This window comes from Lepisosteus oculatus, chromosome 11, assembly GCF_040954835.1.
Source record: "Lepisosteus oculatus isolate fLepOcu1 chromosome 11, fLepOcu1.hap2, whole genome shotgun sequence".
Classification (NCBI taxonomy): Eukaryota; Metazoa; Chordata; class Actinopteri; order Semionotiformes; family Lepisosteidae; genus Lepisosteus; species Lepisosteus oculatus.
In genome coordinates, this window is record NC_090706.1 from 31,355,852 (window position 1) to 31,379,840 (window position 23,989).

At 34.2% G+C, this 23,989-nt stretch overlaps 1 protein-coding gene across 10 annotated transcripts in view; it reads left to right on the forward strand.

The window, feature by feature from the left end:
• The window catches only part of LOC102695531 (teneurin-2), an 822,495-nt gene that overhangs the window by 456,712 nt on the left and 341,794 nt on the right, over positions 1–23,989 (forward strand). For 9 of the 10 annotated variants that reach the window (XM_015349967.2, XM_015349971.2, XM_069196089.1 and 6 more), the window contains exon 6: positions 4,615–4,752. The exons of the other annotated variant lie outside the window; for it this stretch is intronic. The gene's annotated coding sequence lies outside the window, so the exon portion shown is untranslated. The remainder of the gene's footprint in view (positions 1–4,614; positions 4,753–23,989) is intronic. 10 annotated transcript variants of the gene reach the window in all.

The following is a 23,989-nucleotide window of genomic DNA, read 5'->3' on the forward strand; positions in this document are numbered from 1 at the left end:
TGTTTTTTCTACAACAGTGTTAGATGTTGTGTTTTTATGCTTTGTATAGGTGTAAAATTTTAATTTAAATAATATTTAAACCTATACTGTATCTGTCTCTCAGCCATCTCTTCCTGAATCATCTTAAGTATCTCATAGTCATTCGTCATTCACTTGGTATTGATAGATTGATACGTCGATCATTCTCTTTTGTGCTTTCATCATTGTGACAGACTGATTGTCTCCATACTCTATGTCTCCATAACTTATCCTTTCTTAACTCCATACTCTTCTTAAGTCCTTGTCTAGATTACAATTTTTCCCTAGTATTTTTTTGTGTAGTTTCTCAAAGTTTTCACTCAGTGCTTATCCAGGCTCCCTGCACTTTGAGATTCTTGCCCTTGTTCACAGCATTGTATCCCTCATCCCCTTCTATCTGCAAATCCATTATCACTCCCTATACTTCTCTTGTCCTTCCAGCATCTTTTATTGGATCCCTGCCAGTGTCTTTGCCATACTTTTACCATCATATTCTCTCATTTGATGCCTGTGGCAGATCCAGCTACTATATTTGCAAACATAATGAATCTTTGACCAACTCATAACTCGTCTATTCAGAATGCGCCTGTACTTCTTAGGATCTCCCTGTCTTGCATCTTATAAATGCTTATTACCAGCTCAGCACATCCACTACAGAAGACCAGATCCCAGCACTTTTTTATTGAAAGCTTTGTTCTGGTGTATGGGTTTTCTTCTAGCAAATTATGTTGTAATCTTGCCCCTCATTAGTTGTGAGGATCAATATCATGCTTGACTGTGCACCATACTGCTTTAGATTTATACTTAATTCTTCATTGTTTTGTAGTCCATATTAATTACTATTGTACTGTGCAACTTTTGTTTACAGCTCCCTGTGACTTTATAGTGTTCCATCTTATTATATGAAATAAATAGTGTAATTGGAAACCCAGGTTCCATTGGGAGTTGTAAGAAGATACAAAGTTTAATAAAATATCCCTAATGTTACTAGAAGTTGTGGCTTTAAAAAGGATTTTACATAGGTTAATGTTTGGTACTCGGATTATATATGCTTAAACCTTCATCATCGATTAGTATTACATATATCTGTGCAACATACAAACAGATCAATGTTATTTTCTCATTTTTTTATAGGAAAGTTCACCTTTTTAAAACATTTCAACCTAAATATTTAGCTAAGTGTTTTGTTTATAAATGTGACAGGACTATTTACCGTACATTTCCATGCACATTTCTTTTCTGCCCCTCTTTTGTATGAAAAGGTTGATTATTTGCATTATCAAAATTTTGTTATCTATAAATTCCTTCTGCAGTCTGTTTTTGGTGTACAATTGTGTAGGTGCAAGCGGATGACCACTGCTGCCATAGAAATCATATCTTTAAAGTCCAACAGAGGAGCAAAATCTAAAGATTTCCATTAGTATTCCTCTCCATGTATGTTCATTTTATTAATAAAGAACTTAAAGTACATTCATGTCTTCATTTAATTGGTTGTTTTATGTGAACACAATACAGTCTTATTTCTTATTACAACCTTATTTACAGTAGATGTTCTATAAGTGGTTGACTATTTTGGGCAAAATCTGACTGTTGTGTAAGGCGAATTTCCAAATGAAACCATAAATCAAAAGTCACAAGTCAAATCCCAAATCATAAGTGTCTTGCTTTAGCACATTATAGAAAGATCATATACAGTCAACCCCTACAACTTAAGAAAGTTCATCATGAATCTGTCTTCATATAATAATGTGGTTTGTAATTACTTCCATGTTCTGAATGTTGGATAATTCAATATGATAGAGAAAACACTTAATATTTAAGGTAATTATTGCAAACATTATTGCTAACAACAATGAAATACTGTAAATAAGAAGAATGAAGTCTCCCAATAGATTGATCTGTCTAGAGCGCTGAATGACCTGCAACCTGGAGGTTGCTGCTCTGAAATTCACATGTGTTATTAAGCAGCCTGTCACAGTAAATTCATCTCTAATTTTGAGGTCTGGTACAGTAGTGAGATACTGTATGCTGTACAGTATCTTGTTTGGTATGGGGCCGTGGCTTGTGTTTCTGTCATCAGTGTTAAAGTTATTAGAAGAGCTGCAGCTGAGCACAGTTTGTTATTCAATCATAGCTATTTATTGGATACTAAAGTTATTTATTGCAAAATAAAAGTTAAGGCGGAAAAAAGAGGATGCCTTAATGATTCAAATACCTATATGATAAAAAATGTGTGTGTTTGTGACATTTTCATATGAAGAGCAATGTCAAGTTAATTAACAATTGAAACCATTGGAGATTAAAAATATCCATAAAAAGGCAAGTGAATTTCATCTTTCATGTACGAAGCAAACGTCAGAAAGCTCCTTCAGAGTACTTTTAAAACCTCAGAAAATCTGTGCAACCTTCTACATCTCATTCACTTGTCATACTGAGTGTCTGTGCAGCCAGGGAAAATTGATTAAGACCAGCACATTGGGCTATTCCTGTTCTTGCTAAGGTTCAGAATTCCATGGCGCAAAAGTAATACTTGTGAACTAGCGTGGATAGTTTCTGAAGCATTTTATCCCCAGGTTGTCTTATACACCAATGATTGCATCCTGCTTTCACACTGTTAAAGTGATGCATAACACACTAGCATTGTGTGTTGATACAAGCATCGCTGATGCCTCCCTCTGTGAGCCCCCATACAGTGTTCCTCTCATGAGTACAAATACCTTTGAGCCCTGTGGTTCAATTTCCATTGTGTAAATACATTCAGGAGATGGTTCTGTTGTTCTCTTTGCACTGGGTACAGGTTCTCACAGTATGAAGAATGAAAAAAGGAGTTAGATGCCTTTGGGTTCTATAGTAAAAGGGCATTTTTATTTTAAAATAAAACAAGGATTTCTTTATAATTTTGTGATGCATTCACAAATATTTTTATATATAAAAATACATATTTTTCTGGAGAACTTCTTTTCGTAGTTTCCTTGGGTCTAAAAATATCTCTCAGAAGAAAACTGATTGGCATAGCTTTTCTTTTAATTTATACTGTGTAAAAGTATTAGCTAATTAAAAGCCAAAATTTGATCTTAGACTTTATTTCTCATTGTGTGACCCCAAGATAAAATGAGCAGAGAATGAGATGTTGCTTAAAACTCTAAAACTGCTACAGTACATCCTTGATGTACAGTAAGACAAATTATGGTTTGGTATCTGCCAGTGTGTGGCCACTGTAGGCCTAAGAGAAGTCAGTTGGGAGATGTTAATTCCTTCTTTCTCATGTGCCTGAAGAAGGTGTTCCAAAATATGCAGTGTATTCTAGGAGTACTGTTACCATTGGCTTGCCCTTTCACCACTTGTCCTTCAGTGTCAAGGATGTGATCAAGCTGATAAAATGGAGCCATGCGTTACTGCAAAATCTGGTCTTGCTTTTGCTGGCTCATAAGGTTACCAGTCATGTACAGAAGGTTACACAGGCAATGATAGTGTATTTCTGCCCACACTCTATGACACTGCCTCCTCAAAATCTGTCAGCCTTCTGCATACAATGTGCTGTGAAAACCTGGTTGCAAGGCCTCTGCCTGCACATTCACATCTACCCTTTCCTTCAAGGCCAAATACATTTCGATTTGGTGTTGAACAGGGTAGTGTTCTTCTGTCCTAGAGGCTGTTACCTTTTTACAAGCCTGGTTGTGTAAATAATTTGTACGAGATTTGCCAACACATTGAACAGGGAGACTGAAGTCCTGTGGTATGCACGGATTTGAAGGTCTCTTTTCCCATGAAGAACTAATAGGCTATGGATAGCTTCTGCATTAATGTTGCTCATCAGGTCTTCTGGAAGTCTGATATTCATCCTTTGACTTGTTCTTTTTATGGACACTTGATCTCCTTATAATCATTAGTGTTTGAAAAGGTATACCCTGTATTGATCAATCCATTAGGCGTTCAATATATAAAAGTATGTCAATGGTGATATGTAAAAGGAAAAAAAAAATGGAAAACTATTCAGTTTTTTATACAGACTAATTTTATAAGGTTTCATTTTTTCTCACTCTCTCAGGGTAGAGTTTAATTACTGTTAAAATGTTGTGAATCATTCAAAGAGCTGACTAACAGATGGAAATGTTTGTCACTTTTTGGCTTGCACATTTGTGTACATACTACAGGATAAATTAATTAAAGCAAGCTTTATCTGTGTTGAAACTTTTTGAATGTATTACATACAGTGGAAATTAAGACATGAACTTTGATTAGTCATTCTTACAGTAATTTGACTTTTCTTTTTCAGCTAATTTGACATCTGCTGACCTTTTAAAATAGAATCATTTAAACATTTGCAGTGACTTACTGTATTTCCTTTCCCACACTTATCCATAGCTGTTTTGATTATTTCCATGTATTTTTAGGTGCAGGTTACAAAGGACTATAAAAAAAGAAACTAGACACTTTCAATTACGCTCTGGTGTATGTAATGGTTCGAGTGTAACCTGCCAACAGAACAGGTCAGGTGGAAAGGTGATTCAAACATATTGGTTCTTGACTGTTGGAAATGTCAAACAACAAGACTTGGAGTGGAAACATTTTTTTTATTTATGTTTTCCCTTCTAGGATGTCTTTGTCGCCTATCTAAGCTGCTAAGGAGGATATAAACCTAACAGTCTTTTAGAGCAAACTAACAGAAGAAGAGTCAAGACAGCAAAGGAAGGACTTTTTGCTTGGGAAGATCTGATTTCAGTCACAAGATTGGTAAATATTTGCCTTAAGAAAAGCCAGTATTTCATAAATGTATTTTTGCCCCTACCTTTCTGATGTATTATCCGTAAACTCATCAATGTGTGATGTGATGTTTCTGATAATAGTCCATGATAATTTAATTCAGTCTTGATAAACTTCTGTCTCTAGTGCTGATTCATGAGTAGTTAATTGTGTAAGTCTGTTGAGAGGCATTATAAAAGCAGCAAATACTATTGAATGCTTATTTTAATGCTTTTAATATATTGTTCTGTGATAGAGGAATATACTAGTTATACTAATATGGATGGGAGGAGCAGTGGCACTATGTGGCTAAAGATCTGCGCCTGTGGCTGGAAGGTTGCTGGTTCAAATCCTATGGCAGGCAGAGGAATCCTCTACATGTTTGTATTGTAAGTGAATTCAGGGAGAAAGGGTTGTATTTGTATATTTGAGTTGAGATTTATTTTGTTTTACTACCTGCCAGCCAGTGCTTGAATTTCTGGGATACATTATCTGGTTGAGAGAAAGAGCTCTCATGATTCTGGATTCTGGATCAGTTTTAGAGAGCAGACAGTCCTCTGTAGGGTTTTGATTATATACTGAAGAAACCAGCATTACTGCCTTAAAAGAGCTGTGTGTCTGTAAATTTGCAAAAAGGATGGTCCATCTTTGAGGGTTTCAAATCAGAACAGCATTGTACTATAGAAGCTCTAGACTCAGGGCCTTGGAGTGTAACAAAATGTAAATAGTAGAATTATGTGATTACTGTATATGTTCGTTTGTAACAGCATTGTGTTACATTGCTTTGACATCACATTGATCCAGGAAATCAAAGAAACTGTAATATTCTTGATTGGTTTTCATTCCTGACTGGAGAAGAAATTTTCATCTGGCATTATAACTTAGCCTGGGATTATTTTTACATACTGTACATGCATCATTCCCTTTTATTACTGTACAACAATATGAATGTTAACTACTTGTGTGTATGTACCCTGTGATGGACTGAATTGTCATGGTGTAATCCCACCTTACACACTTTGCTTTTTGGATGGGCAGGAACATGTGGTTTTCCAATAACAGATCAGTCAAAGAATCAGAAGAATCAAAAGGAGGCATGATCTAATAATACAACGTTTTAAAACCAAATCAAAGTGTACAACATACACCTGGTTGTAGTGGCTTTTGTAGCTTCTTGATTTTGAAAATTGAGTGCTTTCATCTGTCTCCTTGGTTCCTTTTGTTCTCTCAAGTGTTTCTCCAAAGAAATGTTTGTTTAAAAAGACAGAAGAAAACAAAGATACTTCTGATGTCTATGAATGGAATGCTTTATAGAACAACGACTTAAAAACATTCACCATTTAGCATTTCAACAAAGCCTGAGACCAGAGAGCTTCCATCTGTTCTAAACCAATTCCATTACCTACTGCTGTTGCCCTATAAGTGGCTTCCTGATAATAGATGGATGGTGAGATAGTCCCCCTGTATTTATTACTGTACATGTATGTTAACTGCAGATAAAAAATAACCTTTTCTTCACTTGTTTTTTGTGACTGTGTTTCATATTAATGTCAATTTCTTTTTGTATCTCTGATGTCTGACCTTATTGAGTTGCATGACTATTATGTTTACTTTTACCTCAATTACCAAATGTAAAACAAAAGCATTAGGAAATCTGAGAATAATGTTATTCTGTCTTTAGTGTCTAATCACTAAAAAAAACTTTTTATTTTTTACTTACTTTCATTATGTTTTCCATGTGTCATGTGTGCCTGTGCTCTTTGTTACATCTTGGCTGACAATTCCTGCTGTCATCATATGATCAAACAACCAAGCACCAATATCCCTTGCAACAGTTTGCATACAGTATAACAGATGTAAGCAGGCATCAACCACATCAATAGGTACAGTAGGTTAAATAAAGGTTAAATAAAACTGTGGCCACTGAGGTCTAGGAGAACAACACTTCACTGCATAAAAGAATACTGTTTTAATTCGCCAAAAATGAAACTGTTTGACAAATGTTGCAGTTTTTATTAAGTAAAATCAAGCAAGGAAAGAGCAGTTTCTTTACATTTCTAATTGTGTGTGGCTGCGTTTGAAGTGGGCTGTGTGGCAGATACAAATCTTATTGCAGTTACAAGTTGGAATGGTGAAGAAATAAAATTACAAAAATTTTATTGACTTTCAGCTGCATGTCTTGTTGAAATACCTTTGTGTAGTAAACAGCTCCCTGCTGTGTTCTTGTTTCAGCAATTTGCTACAATTTGAAAATGAATAAGGCTTCTGGACTACTCCCAAAGGGTGGGGGATATGCCAAGTCAACAGAAACAATAGTATTTGTTAGAGCAAAGTATTATTTGTAATGAAAGGGAAGGTAAAATGTAGACCTGCTGGGACCTATGAAATAAAGAGGAAGAGACTGAGAGATGCTGAGTATATCTATACTCTATATTGTGTATATTGGTGTACTGAGTGTGAATGTCTATATATATATAATGTTAATTACCCCTAACTGTCCGGTAGAAGTGCTGAGTGTAACATACCTAACTTTGACCGTTAAAAAATGTGCATGTACGAAACGCTTATCAGTGTTACAAGAAACACTTTAGGTGTTTAAATTGTGCTATTTTTTAAGAGCAAACAGTTGCTGTTTGGAATGGAAATGTAATTATTAATTAGCTCGGGGTTGTACACAACACTAAAAGCTGAACCATTTGTACAGACTTTTGTTTCTATCTCTTAACTTCTTCAGGACCCAGCATGTACAGTATATGTGCAGTAGCTAACAATGCAAAAATTAAATAAATATGGCAGACTTTTCAGAGAGACAAGCTTAAGCTCTTCAATTTTACAAGGAGTTAACCAAACAGAGGCCTGTACTTACATTTGTTGACATTGCCTTCCTCTAGGCCATGCTGTTTGATTATGCAGTGCTGAACAAAGCAGTGCTGAAACACCAGTCTATTGACAGAGGCAGTTTTAATATTTATGTTTCTTACAAATTTATGAGGAAGTGCACAGAAGAATGTTAATTGAAGGTGAATGCATATTATTAACCAAATTTGGGGAAAAAAATGTAAATGCATTTTATGTGTATTTCAAATTGTGTGGTGTTCCTACGTACTGTACAGTACCAGCAAAGCTTGTAATTGCAGTTTTAATGTCTTCCTCAGCAGTTTCATTTGCACACTCTTGAATTCATATAAACATTCATCTGGGGAGAATGGATCGATTCTGTTAAATGTTGAACTGTCAGTTACTGAGCCTTCCTGCTGTGGATGGGAGCATGTACATATTGACAAGTTTCACCTTAGAAAATTCCTTTAATCTTGAGAAAGGTAGAATAGGTCAAAAGCTTGATTGGTTTCTCTGTAGCTCTTCTTAGATATATCAAGATCCACTGCAGACATCTAGTCAAAATAACTTTATGAAAATTTTAAAAAAGCCTGTAAAAATCCATAATTTTTATTTTAGATGGATCCATTCCCCTGAACCATTTAGAATACATGGAATGTGAAAATTAAATATGCTGCAGGATATCTCAAAATTTCAATTTTTCTCTGTAGTCTTTGCTGTAATTTCTGATTAATACAACACAGGAAACCTTATTAATAACCTTTGACTGCCTTCCATCCACTGTGCTATAATGAGAGACGGTCTTATCAGATATTTATGGCGTTGTGATATTTAGGAAAAGAAAATTAACACTAGGTGGAATTAATTAATGAATTGTAGCTTGTTGCTACTAGAGTGAAATCAGGTTTTCTTATGCAGAGCATGAGGGATCGTCACTGTTGAAATGCTGAGTTGCTCTGTGGAGACCTGCCAATATAACTGTATGTTTACAGAAGATTATTATTGTTTCTATATATATAAATGTATGTGGGTGATTATTGTTATTTTCATTCTATAGTCTGATGTATGAATAAAAGTTGAGACAACAAGAGGGATAGAGATGAGGCAGGACAGGTACTCTTGTCTTGGTTTAAAGACAAAATTTTCTTTAACATTTAATACTCTGTTTATAGATATATAATGAAAAGCATTCAAAATCCAACAACAATGTTGGAACCAGTAGCATTTATTGTGGTTTCAATGCTTGTCAATTGATGTTGATTGAACTTTTTCCGATTCTGCAGTGACATGATAATGTTTTGAATTACCAGAGCCTTCAAATCTAAACAGAAGTAGGTGCCACCTGGTGGACCCGTTTTTATTAATCTTTTTTTTTCTGGGCCATACATTCTTCTGCTCATTAGCCTCTTCGTTGGTATTCCTTCATCTTCTTAATAACTTGACGATTGAACTGCACTTCAAAACATGACATTCACTACACTGGGCAAGCAGCCATTGAGAAGGATGTTCCCAAGATTTGTCTTCTGAACTTAGAATTCTTTTAAGTTTTATTTATTTTATAGTGAAGTGTTTGAAGTTAAGGATGATCTTCTGTTATTACAGCATCAAAAGTTTTATCTGTAAGAGAAGGGACAAGTATTCCCGCATCCCCAGCACTGAGGATTTTTTCAGCTGTTATCAGTCTGTTTTATTTGTTAAACTATTTGCAAATAATCCCTTTGTGACTTGTTTTATGCTAACATTATCCACATTTGTTGGCATTTATACTAGGCATATTTAACTTTACAAGGACATGATAAAAGATTTTTGATTCAAGGTGAAATCGGGTTTTTTTTTCTTGGAAACACACAAATTACAGTACATGCAAAAGTCTTTTCTGTGTTTCACAAGGTGATCAAATGATTGCTAAAATATAGACTTTTGTTAATTGTACTGAAAAGAGAATGTGTGACAGAAAATAATGTGAGATGCCACATGGCAATATATTTATAAATGAGTGTCTGATGTGTATGTTTAAAAAGGCATTTCTGCATGCATATTATCATAGCAGCAGATGTGAGAAAAGTATTGAACACATGCTGTGAGCAGTGGAACAGCTGGCTGTAGTGGCTGTTCTATTTGATACATCAGGACTAACATGCCATAATGTTTTGGAAGATGAATCCTGTTCTGTTTCAGTTGAATTGAGTATCTCCAGGATAGCAGAGTATCGTATTACATCACGGTACCCATGCTGTTCAACGTTAGAAGTAGCCAGTAAATTAGCTCCTTCTAATTAAGTTAGACTGCTGGGCTGGTCACATGGAAACAGACCATAAGGCGCTTCAGGAGTTGCACTAGATTATGTATTTATCTACACTGTGTGGGGTAAAGGTTAGCGAAATAAGTTTATATTTTAGTGTAAATAAGTTTCTTGAATCAATGAAATATGGCGTTAAAGGGCTTTGTGATTCAGGTGTATCTCATGAATAGAGGATGTACTGAAGAAAAGAAGTGTTAATATCAGTTTGAGGTTAAGGGTGTGTGTTTTTTCAGTTTTTTATTTAATGTCTTATGAGGCTGTGCTATCAAAACTTTATGTGGATTATAATACATGCACATTAAGAACACTGAAATGTTAAAAAGACACAAAACATATTATGGGACAGCTCCTGTTTTGTTTTATCAACATTCTCACTAAGCGGGACACAGTTTAGCTGTCTCTTAACTCAGGTTATACTGTATCAATAGCTCATTTTTTCTGTTTTAAAAATGTAATGCCAAATTGTACAAAAATCTGTACAAAACCATCAAGTCAGTATTAACATTTGGCATTTTACTATACTTCTGAATATTTTAAATATAATAGTAGAAACCAAAGGACTTCAGGAAGAAATTGTTGCATTTAATGTATGTACTGTATACTGTATGTAATGGAAGAATAACATTTCTAAAGGATTTAGGTTATATCTTTACAGCAGTAAGCACTATGAAAATGTTTTTCCTGTGACTTCTTTATTGCTTTTTTTATTTCATTCAGAAATAAACAACACTTCTATACTAAGTTGAAATAAGCTTTGTCAATTGTCTATATGTAAGTCTACACAATTTCACAACTACAGTGGGTACAGTAGGCTGCTCAGGAATGTAAATGTAAATCTTTTTCTATTGGGCATGAAATAAGCATAAAACCTCCAGACCATTTTATTGCCAATGGACCTTAGCCATACCAAGGCTGTTGAGGTTTGTTTTTCAGTTATGGCATATTCAAGTCTTGAAGTAAATTATACAAATAATTACAAACTGACGAATCTCTGTTTGGATCCAGTGGTATTGTATTGTGTTTTAGTCTTTTATTTATTAAATTTCCTCAACAAAAAATAGATTTTCCATTTGGTTTCCCCAATTTGAAGTTAATTATCTTGCTCCTGTTCATTTATTCCTTTTTAATGATCAGGGCCCTTGGGAAAGACAGTCAGCCATGAAATGGATTACCCAGGGGGCCGTGCAACACCCACCAGAGAGCCACATCAACACTGATTCATTTTTGCCATGAGAAACAGCACGGGTGTCACACTGACCTCTGGAAACAGGCTTACAAGGATTTGAAGTTCACACTAATTCTTCAGCAGCCGCCAGTCTAATTCCTGATTATGTGCACTGAATTTCCGAAAGGCATGTGGGGACATCACTTACCAGTTAGGAAAAGCGCAACTGAAGGAGCTTTCAGGTTTACTTTCTGATGCCTGGGTCAATTCGTTTGGCCTGTACCTCAGTTTCCAAAAATAAACTGGCTTTGACCCACTTAATTATTTGTGGAAATCCCATTGACTCATCCGTTTAGTTCTTTAGGGAATTAATGAACAGAGCTATTGTTCCTTTAAACTGGATCTGATTAGGTGAATCATACAGTATACTGTATATTTTAAGGCTGTTTAATTACTTCCTGGAACTTTCAGAGTGTTTATTTTAAAGTTTTTAATACAAAGAGGTAGAGAAAAGAAGTCCTCTTATCACAGTCCATTTAATTATAGCATTGCACCGTTTTTAAAACATTGATCACTGGACAATTGTAATAGTTTTATAAATTAAAATTCACTCATTTAATGTAACAATATCTGTTTCCTAGCTGTAGCCCTGTGGAGAATTGAAATCTATTGGTAGCTTTTTCTGTTGGGTGTCTAGTTTGGATAGGATTGATCTGAGGCTTCCTAGTCTGTGGATCTATTGCATATCTTCACTTGTAAAGCTATTCTTGTCATTTAAACACACCACCTCTATGTTTTTCTGATACAGAGATTGTAAAATGTGATGTTTCCATACATCCAGATTACATTTTGGTTGTAACATGAGAGTGAGGCTGGAAAAGGCAGCTTGACAAGTCTCAAATAAAAATTAAAAAAATTAAATGCACAAGGCATCAAAATTCAAATTTTGAATTTCATTATAAAGAATTTTACTCAATGGTTATCGGGAAATTAGGAGAAGTTTGCAGTACTGTGTATTTACACATGAGCATTACCATTTTATATGTGCTGTCATTTCAGAAGTTTTATTTTCGCACTGAAATGGTTACTTGAAAAATTGCATTTCACAAACCTTTGTTTTCTTGATGAAACTCAAATCTGCTGTGTAAGTGGTAAGTTGAGATAAGCTTGTGAAGCAGACGGTTGGCAATATTGAGGAAAGATTTATTCTAAAGATAAACTGTTGCTTTCAATAACTTTTTTTTTTACTTTATTACTTACCTCAAGCCTATATTTCCATTAAACTGTGAAACACAAAAGGCTAGTGTAATAGGATGATATTTAGTAGTCTTTAAAAAATCTTGTTGTTTTTAAAACACAAAAACACGTGAAAGAATTTAATGTGATATAGTATTATTTGGATGTGTACCATATTTGAGTATAAGGATTTTTTTCTGATTACTTGAAGTAGAAAAAAGTGCTTAAATGAATAAGAAAAAATGGTGTTTAAATTAAATTAAGTTGTTTTCTCACTTTAATATGCTCCCACACAAATGACCTTCACGAGTACATCCCAAAGCTCTATACTGTACATAAAAAGTAGAAACAATAAACAAAGGAGTGGAATAGAAAATTAAGTATTAATTATAAAAGCTTTTTTAAACAAACTGAGTTATTCCACAGTACGTATCACTGAGAGGTACAGTATGTTTAAGTTTAATTTCAAATATACTGTATGCCCCCTTAGTATTAAGAGAGCAAGATGTCCTTTGACTCTTAACCTAATGTTTCCAATCCTGCTTCTGAAGAGCCCCAGCACAGTTATTCTTTTAAGTTATCAGTTTTCAAATATTGACATCATCTGTAAGATATTGATGAATCCAACAAGTTATCTGTTCAATGAAGAAGGTTTTTGAGGATTGAAGGATTGAAGATTATTTAGATTTTATTCCTAGATTATGGCTAAATTACTTAACTCAACATCACTTGTTTAATTGATCACAATGGAATTGTTCTAGAATTTCAGAAATTGGTATTCTAACAGTGACCTACAAAACCAACTGGACTGGGGCTCTCTAGGTGTAGGTTTGTAGATCCTTACCACTCTGAAACATCTGAAAATGTAATATAGACATAAAAACCACTTGCCCCATAAGATGTTTTTAAATCTTTGGTTTTTAGCTATTGACCTCATTTCTCATATACAAGTAAAACCAGGAAGCACATCTTTACGCAAATGGTGATAAGAATGTTGGGCAAGCTAGCCAGCCATGTTGTTGAAGGTGATCTCTTTCAAGAGACCACTTGAAGGAATTCTTAGAACAATTAGTTAACAAATTGCCAAACAGGTTAGATGGACTGAAAGGGACCTCATTCATAGCATTTATTATGTTCTTTTTGTTTATTTTTGTTTTCTACCATTGGCATGTTCATTGACTATATACTATATGACTTATATCTAAATCAGAGTAATCAACAAGTAACAACATGTCCACTCAGACCAGTTCATAAGACACATTGCCTGTTTGGCAAATGTGCACCAGAGTGCAAAAAAGCTGTATTAACTAGAGACAAGTGGAGAACAAGAGGCTTGCAGTAACACTACCACGCCTACTATGGCCTGCAGGTGCCTGGTTTGCTACTGGAGTTGGTGTTACACTTCAGTATAAGGATCTTGGGTAACTACAGGCTACAAAATCCTGCTGGTACCCAGGCCAGCATAGCCTAATCACTGGTCAGTTGTCCTCAGGCAGTGCAGATCAGGCCAAACTCTTGGCAGAGGCTTTTGCTCAATGGGAATGAATGGACACACAGACTCATGCTATTTAATGCAGTAAAAATATGTAGTGTTATAGTGTGATCCCACTAACTACTAAAAATATTGTTGATTTTATCATCTTTCACTGTGTTATTCAATAAATGTTTATGTTGCTCATGATTTACAAATTGATTTTTTTCTTCCACTTCCAGCCAAGGAAGATTGTGATTTTTGTGCACATTTAGTGTAACTGGGGATGAATCAATGCAGGTGTACAGGTATTTGCATACTGTATGTGTGCATTGGAACTGCCGAATTTCTCTCAACTTCTGTGAGGAGAGAAATTCAAAAGGTTTCGCTTGACATCATCCACCTTTAGCTTGGATAAATTAATGCATTATTTAAACAGATAAAAATATCATACTTTATTCTTTCTAAGATATGTTTTTTTTAAATAAAATGCCATTGTCAAATGTCTAAGATAAAAGTATTGTAATGGCAATAAATCTAGCTTACTAAATTAGCCTAAGGTTGAGTAGAGTTTATTTTAACAGTGCTACTGGACTTACAGAAATACACTAATTATGAATTTTTTTAAAGTGGTCTTATTGTATAATGTATTATAATAGTGAGTTTTAAGCTATGGATTCATTAAGTGCCCAACATTTCTCTAATTTTACTTTCACTCAGCAAACCATTAAAATAATTACAGTAAAATATGTATCTTTTGTGAGAAAATAAAATGATAAAGAGTTTGTCCATACTGATGCATTATACTGTGAATGCCATAATAAATAAGTAATACATTTCAATGAGGGTTTCCTAGCAGTCTCACTTCAGCATTTACAATACATTTAAGTTTACATTTTGTATTGCCTCTTAGAATGTTGTCATAAAAGGAACTGATGTAAGTGTCATGTCATTGAAAGTGTTTAACAATAAGTGGCCTTCAGCCATTGACAGCATTTTTATTGTAATCCTTTGATGAGTCTCTGAAAATTATCCACAAATAGAAATAATGTAAAGATTAATAATAATAATTTAAAATTACATTGATATTTGATTTAGCAATATCAAAATGTACAGTATGTTGTATTTTGTTGTATTGTGTAGCATGAGTAGATATTTTGCCTGAGCAGACTTGATTAACGTTTTTTCACAAAATGCCAAGAAATGTGAAAATAGAAACCTTCTAAGGCAACTTATTAGAATCCCTGATAATGAATAAATGTCTTCAAACACGTATTTGTATAGGGGCAGTGTTATCAAATATAAGTTAGTGTGGTTCCATTGTTGAGAAAACTCATTAGAAATATAACTGTGAGTTTTATAGTTATTCATAAATTTGATCACAACACGTGTGGGATAAAGAATACAGTGTGTTGCCTGAGTTCCCTGTATGATGCCATTAACCCTGGTGAGTTAGAGTTTTGTTATTCTGTAGAGCTGGCTGCAAGCCTTCTTAGAGATTCACTCAAGCCCAAAATCACTACAGGTTTATAGCTCCTCTGTTTGAGATTTAATCCAATTGAACAAGGCCATGTGGATATCCCCTCAATACATTTCACACCATGACCTCAGGAAACCAATGTCTGCCAATAGATTTCAATCTTGAATATCCTGTTGTGATTTAATCCAGTCTGAATATGGCATGTCAGGTTCACGTAAAGATTATGAAAATTGACATGTATCTCCAGAGTTTGATTGTAAAATATGCAGAGGTGATAAATTAAACATGCTTAAAAAGAGTAGGAAAATACAGCCCCTTTTAGCCCCCTTTTTTAAGCTTGTTAAGGTCTTCCTAAAGTGCTATTAGAATTTTTTTTTTCTGAACTGAAATAAGTTTGTGTTGCTGCGAAAGATTTTGAGTCATTTCCATTTGCTCCCTAATGGAAACCACTTTATTTGTGCCAGAGACTTCAGGAAAAGTGCCTACAGAATGTATACACTACCATGTGTATCCAAGTTTAATGAGTTAAAATAAAATTTTAGAATGTATTCATCGTTTGAGCTCTTGGTTCCAAGCTATGAATATTACTGACACTTGGGTGCTTAAATAACATTATTTGGCATGTTTATCTGTATTTGCCTTATAACCAGATCTAAACTAAATTACATTCACCTTCTTCGTGACCAATATATTTCACTACCAAATGAATTTAAATATTTTATACAGTGGACAGTAAAACTTTCAGAGCAAGATGATCCACATTTATTACTTTTCTAACCCTTTTCTATCAGTATTTTCAATAATGTATGTTTATACATGGGCACTTGCATTAAAGCAGTTTTTAATCTGAATGTTACATTAAGATCAGTGATGTGCAACAGCCCATCAAACCACATATTAGGTAACACTGCTTAACCATTTCTTTCCAAGAGGATTCAAAATAAATAGTACATTTGTATTTTTTTGTATCAGTGCTTTGCCTTACTAATGGTAGCATATTTCGCAATATTTCCAGTGGTACTAATGGACCAACAAAAATTAAAGAAGCTGACATATTTTACACAAGTGCACACATATATACTGTACATAGGTTTCTATGTTGTACATAATTAAATCATTTGTTGCAGTATGCTACAGATAAATGTTCTTCAGCTGTGAAAAATGAAAAGACTATATAATAATTAATTGGAGTGGAGAGTTGTCAGCATGCAAGCTACAAAGGTACAAACAGAGTTTAATGCTATGCTGAAAAGTAGAAAAAAGAAAAAAAAACATTTTTCTTTTTCCTTTTCAGTGTGAAATTAACTTCTGCTTGGTCCTAATAATAGTTGCATTTTTATAGTGCCTTTCATCCCAAAGGATATCAAAGTGCTTCACACATAACCCACTTTATTCACCACTAAAGTGTAGCACTCACCTGGGAGATGCATGCTAGCCATTATGTGACAGCTATCCCACTACAAAGCAGATCAAGTAGAGAAGTGAGAAATTGCTTCAGCAATTGAATTAAGGGGGAGCTTTAGGTAAGAACATACAAAAAGCTGCAATTGAGAAGAGGCAATTCAGCCGATTCTTGCTCATTTGATAGCGTAGTTGATAAGTAAACCTAAAATTTGAGGCAGAGCTCAGGCCTCAACCAACTATTCGGAAACCATGTTTCAGATACCTTCAACTCTTTGTGTAAAAAAGTAGCTTCTATAACAGTATCCTTAAGAAATTCTCCTTAGTTTCTGTTGTGACTCCGCTTCCTTGTTTCACTGCTGAGTGTAAAATAGTCCTGTGTGTTGACCCTGTCTGCCCCCTTAGGATTTTATACACTTAGATAAAACCTCCTTTCAATTACCTTTGCTCCACATTGAAGAGATTTAGCTTCATTAACCTGTGCATATACTGTACTGTATTGCAATCCCTTCAGACCAGGAGCGATTCATATTGCTCGTCTTTGAACTAGTTTCAAGGCAATAGTGTCCTTGATAGCATAATAATAATATAATCTTTCTTTTATATAAAACCTTCAAAGGTGGCTTCTCAAAGCACTTCACATAATGACGACAACAATTAAAAAATACACAAGATACCAGTATATACATACAATGAAAATACATAATAAGAGGAAACAGTAGATGGGGGTACTGAATGTGGTAGGAGCAGTGGGGTAAATATCAGAAGCAGTTAAGTAAAGGAAAGGTGACTAACTGATATTGCTAGGGAATAGAGTTCCAGAGCTTTGGGGCATAAGAGGAGAATGCCCTGTCACCCTGTGTAGATGGGCTTGAGGAACAGATAGGAGACCATAATTAGAAAAGCGAAGGTTGCGAGGTGGGGAGTAGGTCGATAATAGCTCAGATAGGTACTGAGGTGCCAAGCCATGCAGAACCTTATAAGTGTGCGTGAGGATTTTGAAATCAACACGAAAGCTACCAGGAAGCCCGTGCAAGGACTCTAGGATAGGAGTAATGTGATCACTCGGACTAGACCGGGTCAGGATTCTGCCTGCCTAACATCCCTGGATTTGAATTACATACTTTTTGTTGTATGTTAAATTATTCTGTATGCTTATTTTATTGCATGGAAGAATATACTGTATATAAATACCCACAAACTTTGCATGTGTTAGACATCTTGCAGACCAGAATCACCAGTGCAGTATGAAAAGTATACATTCCTTCTGCCTGCTTTGATCACTTTGCACTTGTCTGCCCAATCCATGGTTTAATTAGCATCCTTTTAATTATGGAAAGGTAATTAAGAGTAATTAATTTCTTAGTTGCCTCACCACTAATTTTGTGTCCTGAGTAAATTCCAGCATGTTTTCTAAATAAAATGAATAATTATATAATTTAATAATAAAATATTTGATCCCTACTGCACACCACTGCTTGGGTCTGCTAAGTTAAATGTTATGTACATATTGTTTGTTAACCAGTTTTGATCCATGTGTATACATTACTTTGCATATCTATGGCTTTTGATTTAAGATTTAACCTTTTATGAGAACATTTGTCTAATCAAAAGCTTTTCTGAAACTATAATGTCATATTCTTTAGTGGTAAAAACTGTCCTTGTTGCCTTCATTTAAATTTAATTAATTTAAAATGACCTTCATTATATTTTGCATAGGTCAGCATTTTTAATATAAAAGGAAAGCAAAAACTTTACAGATCTATACATTTAACTCTAATTATTAGAAGTTTGATTACATCTGCCTGTCTGTCTGCTTCAAGTGAAAAGTTTGCTCCTGAGGATGGAAAAAATAAGAAAAAAATAACTTGTATAGAAATTCCTTCTTGGCCCCTATTGATGACCAAAAACCAATCCCAAGAGCAACGTTATTTTGTATTTAAAATGGAGGGAAACAGAACTAAATACAATTAGAAAATAATCAACAAACACTGCTCTGCTGACAATCTACTGTACTGTCCTAAATTGTGACACCAGTGTGTGTCCCACTAGAAAACAGTATCTGAAAACACCTTTTAAGTAAACCACGCTATTCACATCCAGAGCAAAATTTAGCCAGGAAAATTGGAATTAATATTATAGCCCTTGAGAAACAATTTAATACAACCTGGTGTTTGTTTAAAGCAATAGATAATTAAGAAGTAAACCCTTTTCAAGATAAAGTAACACATTTGATTAAAACAGTAACATATAGAGAGAATTTCTATTATCTGGAGCAGAACAGAGTTGCTTAGGCCTATTAACTTTATCCCACTGGAACTCACACTGATCTTCATATGACATTCCTTTCAAAACTAAAATCAAAATAAATAAACCTCTGACTGGTTTATTCATTGGCTGCTGCTGCACAGGAAACTAATTACCGCATGTTTGCGGTTTTCTTCTGCAATGTGGTGTCATTGTCCCCACCAGTCACAAAGTTATGGCTTTGGTTCTAAATCCTTTGTGGTGAAGATTAAACAGCTCTAAGGTCTGCTGAATGTGGATTTTGGGATTAGTTTAATATACAGTGGCATTTGTTGCAGTTCATTGTGAATGTGTGAGATTGTCTTGCCTAGCTGTCAAAAGCCTTACTACATTTGCATTTTGAGAGCTCAAGTAAGAGGAAACAGGCAAGTAACTAAACACTTCAGCTGCTCCTGTCTCTTTACCTGTTTATTTACACCAAATGCTGGGAGCAGGATGGCAGCAGAGAAAATAATGATTTGCCTCATGCAAATAATGTGTTATAATTAATAATGCTCTAGAATATGAATCAACATTTTTTAAGTACAATGTATAATTAAATAATTTGCTCTTCTCTAATTTAAAACATGTATAAATTAACTAACGGTTTAGGAGCTTCTCCTTGTTTATTTTTTCTTTTATCATTTATTTTCTACTTATTTATTTATCATCACTTTATTTCATAAGACAAATCACATTCCTCACAGTTGATTTGAAGCCTACAGATAACTTTAATTTCAAATCTGCTAGCTTTTTATGGTGTTCTGTTTAATTTGGTGTTGGTAATTCCGTTTTCCATAACTATAACTGGAAAATGGATGTTTTATTTTTTTCACTTTTCTCTTAGATTGAAACAATAAGAGAAAATAATGTACTAATAAAAATATAAACCATACTGTGTATATAGAACTTCATATTCTGTGTCCTGGAAGTACGTATTTGGCTGTATACTCATTTCTAGCTGAACATCAGCTGTTCACAGCTGAAAAAAAGACATTAACTCTCCCTTGTGCCTGTCATTTGACATGATTAATTGCAGATGTATTGAATAACACCCAGTAATTAAAACAAATTGTCAAAAACTGTTATCTTGCTCATCTTACCTTTTTGGTAGCCTTTTTATGGAAAGAGATCAGCACTTCACTAAAGATCTTCACCTGCAATTTATTAAGGAACCAAAGAAATAAAAGCAGAACATGGCAGTTGAAACACAAATCATACTTACAGTACAATTGTAATAGGAATGATTCAGTATTTATCTTTGAGAAAACTTAATTCTCTTTTCTTGGTAGAAGATTGGATGCATTTGAGTACTTGCACTTGCAACTATACCTGTATATTATCAATTTGACCCTTTTATTAATTCTGCATAGTACTAATGAAGTATGTTATCCCTGTTGCACAGAGTGATACTGTAGCTCTATTTATGCTTATGGAATGTTCAAGCGACATTATTCATACTTCCTTTTGAATGATCTTTTTACTCAAACACTTTTGCATGTTGTCTTGCTTTTTGGAGTTTTGTGTGCATGAAGCTCTGTGTCTTTTCTTTCATTTTTCTTCTGAGGTACTTTTAGCAACTATACTGGCACATGGGAAATAATTAGTGGCTGGCTGTGATGGGTTATTTATCATATAAAATGGACACCTGGTTTTTAATTGTATGCTGCACTGTACTGAGTCTGAATAGAAGTAACATGAGGGCAATGCAAGCAGCAGCTGAAAAAAGTAAATTCATAACAACATACTGATTAAACATGTTCTTTTTTTATTTAAACAAAAGTAGACAATCATTTATTTGGAAGATATCTCTGCTGACAGTACTTTGATAAAACGAACACCTGGTGATAATCTAATCAGTAGTTGTCCTGTCCTTGCACAGAATGAAGAAGATGCTTTTGTACAATCATACCTATGGCCAAGCTGTTTCTGTTCTCACTGAACTGATGATATTTTATTACTTTGGTTTTTTTTCTCATTAGCAAAGTCTGTTCAGTTTTATTTATAAACATTACTTCAAAACCCCTAGTGATGTTTTGCAGTTTCACACTCCTAATTATAAATATACAAATAATATTTTTTGCTGTTGCCATTAAAGCAACAATATGCTTCCTGCTAAGTGTTTTTGTAATGCCAGTACGTTGTCAAATGTTACTTTTAAAATATGTACAAGAGCTATATTTTTTTTCTCTTAAAGCTTTCAAATAAATGCCAGTAAAAATCCAGTACAGATATAATTTTCTTAAATCTGCAAGTTTTTCTTTTTGGCTTACAGTGTTCATAACTCAGTTTAGAATTCTACAGCTACAGCTTCAGATTCCCAGATATAAAAGTTACAAAACATTTTTACAGTTGGTCGAAGTGTTGTGGTGTCAAAATGTTAATTATCTCATTTATGTTACCAGCATTGTTTCTCTGTATTCATGCAAATACCCTACCAGTGAGTTCTCAAACATGCAACTTTTAAACAAGTGAGAGCAGTGCAGAAATTATGCTTTTAAGGTATTTAAGATTTTTTTTCCCATTTAAGATTTACAATAGCCGAACTAATTCTTTGAATGCACAACTGCAGTTATTTGTAAAACTTAAGAATTACAGAATTACAATTCATGTCAGACACTCTACATTGTAAGACTCCTTACAAAGTACACTATTTTTAATACTTGTGAGACTTAGCTGTTGTTGTGATTGTTTATTTTTATAAGTGACTTCCAAATATAGTTGTCTCAACTTGCTCATTAGCTGACTCAGGTAACGAGGTACTTCGAACAGGCAATTGAAAATAACAAGGCTCATGCTGTTCTGTAACCAAAGCATTCTATTCTCCCAACTCCCACAAAGGATATAATATAAAATTGTAATGAACTAATGAGTATAAAAAAATCCAGAAAGATTTATAAAATAAGCTGAAATAACAGTTTCTTACTTAAGGCTTCATGTTGAACTTTCAATCCTGTGTAGGGCATTAGGATTTCAAATTCTGTTTTTAAGTAACACCGTTGTTAATATTAAATCTTAAGTATTCATAGATTTATTTCCATAAATATCCTTTTTTATCTAAATTTGAAACTAATAAATATTAAAACAACAGAAGAAATGAAATGTGTTAAATACTGCCCTATATAACAGCTTTCTCTTGTTACAGACTTCTCTGTTGATCCTTTCATTTTTGTGAATGTATCCACCTTCTGTTCAGCACTACAGCTCACATTATCATAAACTTCCAGATGGTGCAGCTCATACTAATGGCCACCTCAGTATCTACGCACTGAAATATCTTGTTGAATTGGCTTAGCCTAGGTCATCTTACTCATATTGATGGCTCCTCAGGCCACCACACATCTGAGTTCAAAACAGCTTGCTGGAAGTCTGCGATGGTTTCTCATCTCCCTTGAAGAATTTTGCGTAAATCATAAATAAACAAAATAAAACAATGTAGACTGTGTGCCTTTCATTAAAGATAATGTGGAGCTCTGCCAGTCATCTGTGATGTTTTCAGCCTTATCGGCTTGTGCCCAAAGGCAAAATACATAAAAAATACATTTTTCCCACAATAACTTGGAAATGTAGGTGTTTTGCATGTTTTAATACAAACTGCTCTGACAGATCAACTCAGGAGTAATTTCTTTTGTCATATTAATGAGTCATGTTCATAAAATACCAGATGCATGAGTCTGGAATATATATTTTTCAGCAGTTCTATCAGAAACAGAAACATTCCTTTTATAAAGCCAGCATTTAGCCAGAATAATATTTTTAATTTCTGTGAATGGCTTTGAAAAAGCATGTTTTTGTCCAGTCTTGAAAATATAAAGCATAATGTAATTTATATTGATGATTTATGTTATTTTCAGTTAAATCATTTACTGTTTGTGTGTTTTAAACAGGAAAATGTTAGGCCCCATCTCAAAAGACAAATTTTCTCTAGACCTGATATATACATACAGTATGTATATTCTATTTGCAGTAAGCCCAGTATACCAGGCTGTCCACTGCTGTTGAGCTTGAGCTTGAGAAGTTAATTTTTAATTCTGCAAGGTATGGTTTGTCATTGACCATTTGACTGAATGTCTACAAACTTCTTATGTCTTAAATCTTATTGTATGTTATGCTTTTTTTAAATTGCAGTGATCATAGTGTAATTAGAATAATACATTAGCAATACTTTAATCATTCCGTCATCATGTTGCTTATGTAAATACAGTTCCCATTTTTTTCACTTTCATAGGGAATAAATGCTAGATATCACCTGATATACATATCAATTAAATATAATAACTGTACATGAGTATTACTTCAGTTTAGAGGTTTCCCAAAAACATTCTTAGTCCTTAGCAGTGATTTAGCAGTTGTTTTTCTCCATAAGCAGAGTAAGGTACACTCCTTGATTTAACACCTGACATATTGAAATATACTGAAATATATTGTTACTTTGTGGAGAATTGTAACATAATAATAGAAGAAAGATGGAAATACTGTACATATATATATAACCTACAAAAGTGCAGCTCAGTATTTTGCAGCAGCAATGAATAGCCTATAATTTATCTCTTCAGTCCAGTTATGGATTGCCTTGAGATACCTGCTTCACAAGACTGTAAGGCTGGCTGGCTTATTGATCTCATGCCACTAGTCTGTCTACTTGCACATAGTGTTTCGTTCCTCTAGCCCAAGGGAACTAACTTCTCTTAGTGTGCTAATAATAAATTAAATAGCTGGGAGAAATGGCCTGTTTCTTCTATAGCTGAGAGAATATTGATTCTAGTTTTCAACTGTCCTAGATCCAAAAAAACGAATCTGCCATCCAGTCCTCATTGAGCCATGTTCAATATCAAGATGTACTCAATATTCGGTTAGAGGAGATAATTGATGGTTCATGGAGTCATTTTGTCATGATGTAAAACCTGAAGTGCTGTTTTGACCAATTTCATATGTCGTGCCAGTGTTTCACATTATCACATTGCTACTGTTGTTAAGACGGATACAGAGAAGGCAATTCAAATATAACACATGATCAGGTGATTATAACAGAGGATTGCTCACCTGCTT